Source organism: Camelus ferus, chromosome X, assembly GCF_009834535.1.
Source record: "Camelus ferus isolate YT-003-E chromosome X, BCGSAC_Cfer_1.0, whole genome shotgun sequence".
Lineage (NCBI taxonomy): Eukaryota > Metazoa > Chordata > Mammalia > Artiodactyla > Camelidae > Camelus > Camelus ferus.
Genome location: NC_045732.1, coordinates 43,556,699 through 43,562,698, shown reverse-complemented (window position 1 = coordinate 43,562,698; position 6,000 = coordinate 43,556,699).

The window sequence follows — 6,000 nt, the reverse complement described above, 5'->3', positions numbered from 1 at the left end:
TTTCTGCACCAACTCATATTTCCCACTGAAAATAAAATATTGTGATTTGGAAAATGCATTTAGTAGAATAAATATACTTGAACACTTCCGTGCCCAAATGGTGATGCACACTGATTTTTTAATATTGAAAATAGTTTGAAAATAAGTCTAAAAGTAATTTTATCCTGTGTGATTCCCAATCACACAAAATGTGGAAACTTGCAAAAGCAATTGTTTATGTCATGCCCAAGCTGACAGGAAAATCAACATAAGGCACCTGGGAAGAGAAGAGCACATTTCTGAAAGAGTTTCCTTTCACAAGTTGATTTACCATCATAGAGATATTTATGAAAATACCACTAGAGAAAACAGCTATTATCAAAAAGTCAAAAGACAGCACGTATTGGTGAGGATGTGGAAAAAAGGAAACCCTTGCCCACTGTGGCTGGGAATGTAAATTGCTGCAGCCACTGTGGAAACCGTAGAGGTGTCTCAAAAAACTACAAATAGAACTACCACAATGACTTAGCAATTCGAATCCTGAATATCTATTCAAAAGAAATAAAAACACTATTTCAAAAAGACACATGCACCCCAGTGTTCATACCAATACTATTTACAACTGCCAAGATATGGAAGCAACCTAAATGTCCATCAACAGACAAAGGGATAAAGAAGATATTGGTATATACACACACACACACACACATACACAATGCAATACTACTCAGACATGAAGAATGAAACTTTGCCATTTGCAATAATATGGATGGGCTTGCTGAAGTGAAATAAGTTAAACAATGAAAGGTAAATGCTGTATGACACCGCTTCTATGTGGAAACTAGAAAATAGAACTAGTCAATATTAAAAAAAAAAAAAAAGCAGATTCACCAAAATAGAGAAAAACTACTGTTACTAGTGTGGAGAAGGAGTGGTAGATGGGCAATGTACAGGGGGAGGAGTAAGAGCTACAAATAATTAGCTATAAATTAAGCTACAAGGACATATTGTACAAAACGAGGAATACAGTCAATATTCTATAATAACTTTAAACACACTATAAATTTTAAAAATGTGATTCACTATATTTTACACGTATCACCTTAGCTAATACATGCATCCCCTATGCTTATATTAAAAGAAAAAGAAATTACCACTAGAGAATTAATACCTGTGTAACTACCATTTTTGGCACACTTTCATTTATTAAGGCCTTTCTCGGTCCCCCCGCAATCACATTTTATTGAAACAAAAAGCCACACTTTCATTTATTAAGGCCTTTCTCGGTCCCCCCGCAATCACATTTTATTGAAACACAAAGCCACACTTGTTCTTTGTCTGCACTGAAACGGCAGCGTTGACTGGTGGCAATAAAACCTCTGTGTAGCACTCTCTTAACCTGGCACAATGCTCAGTGCACTACAAATCTCAGGACATAGTCAAAGCCACACATCTGTCTGTTTCTAGGCCTTTCCTTTACCATAACCTTGTCCCCTGTCACTACCCTGGGCCCCAGTGGCGACTTCGGATTCTCTGCACTGTCGGCACTTTCAGTGTCTCCGGGACACAGATTCCGCAAATAATGCCCTCAAGGCTCAACCCGTCTTCACCCGACTCCCTGCCGTCCGCCTCCCACTGTCCCCCTGTTCCCACTGCCACCTCGACAGCCATGGCGGCAGTGACACCTGTGAGAAGGACGACGACCTCGAAAACCGTTCTCCTCCAAGGCCGCTGATCGCACCGCCAGAAGCCTGCTGACTCCCACTCATACACACGCACACTTAAACTCCCGGCAGGACGGACCTGTGACCTAACAGGTGATCGCAGCCTAGTAGAAACAGCCTCCATTCGGACAGCCCGGCACCCAGAACGCATTGTACATGCTACACCCCGAGGACCGACGGAAAGGCGCATAGCCCTGAGCATTTGCAGTGTGTCTCCTGTGCCGCGTGGGCTGGTTTCCCCGCCCTCCATGGGACCCCACCAAGATTCCCAGATCTCTGCTCTGCGGACAGTTCGTGGTGCCTCCAGGGCTCAGATAACACAAATAACACCCCCAAGAGACATCCCATTTTCATCTGACCCCCACCCCTCAACGGCCCACCATCTTTCCTTATCCCAGCCCTGCCACCAGGACAGAAATGGCTGTTGCCACACCTGTGAGGACAACGACTTCAAGGACCCTCCTCCTCAGAGGCCACAGATCGCACAATGACCCCCCGCAGCCCCGATCCATGAAAAGCCTGCTAGCTCCCCATCACACTCACGCACACTTAAACTCCCGGCAGGACGGATCTGTGGACCTACCAGCTGACTGTAGCCGAGTAGAAACAGGCCAGACAGTGAAACACTAGGCGCACCATTCGGCACCCAGAATGCGCTGCACAGTCTACACGACGAGGGACGATGGGAGGCGAGCAGTAACGAGCATGCGCCGTGTCTCTCTCCTGTGTCGCATTGGCCGGTTTCCCCGCCTCCCATGGGACCCCACCTGGATTCCTGGATCTCTGCTCTGTGGACAGTTCCTGGTACCTCTAGGGCTCAGATATGCAAATAACACCCCCAAGAGTCACCCCTCCCCTCCGCCACCCACCGTCCTCCTTTGTCCCAGCCCCACCATGAAGATGATGGCTGAGGTGGCTGCTAGTAGAATGCCTCCTGTAAGAGAATTGGCAAAATACTCCATAGGATTTACACAAGATCAAGAATCTCGTAACCTAATATTCACAGTGTCCAGTATATGATTAAAAATTACTCAGAATACTCAAAAAGCTAAAAACTGAACTACCACATGACCTAGCAATTCCACTCCTCCATATATATCCAAAAGAAACAAAAACAATAATTCAAAAAGATACACGCACCCCAATATTCATAGCAGCGCTATTTACAATTGCATAGAAATAGAAGCAACCTAAATGGCCACCAACAGATGATTGGATAATGAAGCTATTTTATATATATATATATAAAATATATAGTGTCTATACAGATAGACATAGATAGATCTATATACATACATATAGAATGGAATGTTACTCAGCCTTAAAACAGAACAAAATTTTGCCATTTGCAGCAACGTGGAGGAACTTGGAGGCGATTCTGTGTAATAAGTCAAACAGGGACAAATACTGTATAAAATCACTTATGTGTAGAAGCTAAAACATAAACCAGTGAATATAACCAAATACTAGAACCAGATATAGAGAACAAAATAGTGTTTACCAGTGGTAGGAGGGGCAAAATAGAAGTCAGACAGTAGGAGGAACACTCTGTTGGATGTAAGATATGCTCCAGGATGTACAACATGGGGAATAAGAGCCAATATTTTGTAATACCTGTAAGTGGAAAGTGACCTTTAAAATTGAAGTAAAAATACTGAAACTATGAAAAAAAACAGGGAAATCTAAGCTCACATGGGAAAGAAAATCAATGCAGAAAAGAATGAAATGCTGGGATTATCTGACAACATCCTCAAAGCAGCTAATGTAAAAATGCTTCAACAAAGCAATCATGCTCACGTTTGAAACAAATGTAAAAACAGAAATACTTAACACCAAAACACAGAGAGAGAGAGCTTATATTTCAAAAAACAAATGTAAATTTTAGAAGGTGAAAATATGATAACCAAATAAAAATCTCACTGCATGGGTTTAATAGCACAACGGAGATGAAAAGGTGAACTTGAAGACAGAACAATAGAAATTATTCAATCTGAACAATTCAGGAAAACAATTGATTGAGAGAAAAATGAACTACATCTCAAGGACCTGTGGGAAAATACCAAAAGATGTATAATTTTTAAACAAAACATATATAATTTTCCTTCAGAAACCTAGGAAAAGTGAAAGAATATGGAAATTAAAAATAAAATTTTTCAAGTAACGATTGTTGAAAACTACACAAATTTGGCAAAAGACATAAACCTACAGATTCAGTAAGCTAAGCAAACACCAAACAAGTTAGACCCAGAGAAATCCATACCTGGCCATATTAGAATGAAACTGCTGGAAACTGAAGACAAAAAAAAAAAATCTTGAAAGCAGAGAGCAAAAAAAGGTGCATTACTTACAAGAGAACAAGGATTCAGTTGACTGCAGAATTCTTATCAGAAATCATGTAGGCAAGGAGGAAGTGTCTCAACATTTCTTTTAACTTTTCTTGCTTGAGTCATAGTCATTTTACAATGTTGTATCTATTTCCAGTGTAGAGCACAATTTTTCAGTTATACATGAATGTACATATATTCATTATCACATTTGTTTTTGCTGTGAGCTACCACAAGATCTTGTATATATTTCCCTGTGCTATACCTTATAATCTTGTTTATCTAGTTTACATGTGCCTGTAAGTATTGATAACTTTTGAACTCCCAGTTTATCCCTTCCCGCCCCCCAACCCTTGGCAACCATAAGTTTGTATTCTATGTCTATGAGTCTGTTTCTGTTTTGAATTTATGTTTTTGTTTTGTTTTGTTTAGATTCCACATATAAGTGATCTAATATGGTATTTTTCTTTCTCTTTCTGGCTTACTTCACTTAGAATGACATTCTCCAGGAAAATCCATGTTTCTGCAAATGGTGTTATGTTGTCGGTTTTTGTGGATGAATAGTATTCCATTGTATAAATATACCACTTCTTCTTTATCCAGTCATGTATCAATGGACATTTAGGCTGCTTCCATGACTTGGCTATTGTAAATAGTGCTGCTATGAACATTGGGGTGCAGGTGTCTTTTTAAAGTAGGGTTCTTTCTGGATATATACCCAGGAGCAGGATTTCTAGGTCATATGGGAAGTCTACTCCTAGTCTTTTGAGGAATCTCCATACTGTTTTCCACAGTGGCTACACCAAACTGCATTCCCAACAGCAGTGTAGGAGGGTTCCCATTTCTCCACAGCCTCTCCAGCATTTGTCATTTGTGGACTTTTGAATGATGGCCATTCTGGCTGTTGTTTTGATTTTCATTTCTCTGATAATTAGTGATATTGAGCATTTTTTCATGTGCCTATTGATCATTTGTATTTCTTCATTGGAGAATTGCTTGTTTAGGTCTTCTGCCCAATTTTGGATTGGGTTGTTTGTTTTCTTTTGTTTGTTTAAGTCGTATGAGCCACTTATATATTCTGGAGATCAAGCCTTTGTAGGTTTCATCTTTTGCAAAAATTTTCTCCCATTCGGTAGGTTGTCGTTTTGTTTTGCTTATGGTTTCCTTTGCTAAGCAGAAGCTTGTAAGTTTCATTAGGTCCCATTTGTTTATTCTAGCTTTTATTTCTATTGCTTGGGTAGACTGCCCTGGGAGAACATTTTTGAGATATATGTGAGGTAATGTTTTGCCTAGGTTTTCTTCTGGGAAGTTTATTGTATCTTGTCTTATGTTCAAGTCTTTGATCCATTTTGAATTTAGTTTTGTGTGTACTGTAAGGGGGTTTTCTACTTTCATTGATTGACATGCTGCTCTCCAGTTTTCCCAACACCATTTGCTGGAGACTATCTTTATTCCATAGTATACTCTTGCCTCCTTTGTCGAAGATTAGTTGACCGAAAGTTTGTGGGTTCATTTCTGGGCTCTCCATTCCGTTCCATTGGTCCATATGACTGTTTCTGTACCAATAGCATGTTGTCTTGATGACGGTAGCTCTATAGTATTGTCTGAAGTCTGGGAGAGTTATTCCTCCAGCCTCTTTCTTTTTCTTTAGTAATGCTTTTGCAATTCTAGGTCTTTTGTGGTTCCATATAAATTTTATTATGATTTGTTCTAGTTCTGTGATATACGTCCAGGGTAATTTGATAGGTATTGCATTAAATCTTTAGATTGCCTTGGGCAATATGACCATTTTAACAATATTGATACTTCCAATCCAAGAGCATGGGCTATCCTTCCATTTTTTAAAGTCTTCTTTAATTTCCTTCATCAGCGTTTTATAGTTCTCCATGTATAAGTCTTTCACCTCCTTGGTTAGATTTATTCCCAGGTATTTTATTGCTTTTGGTGCTATTTTAAAGGGGATTGTTTCTTTA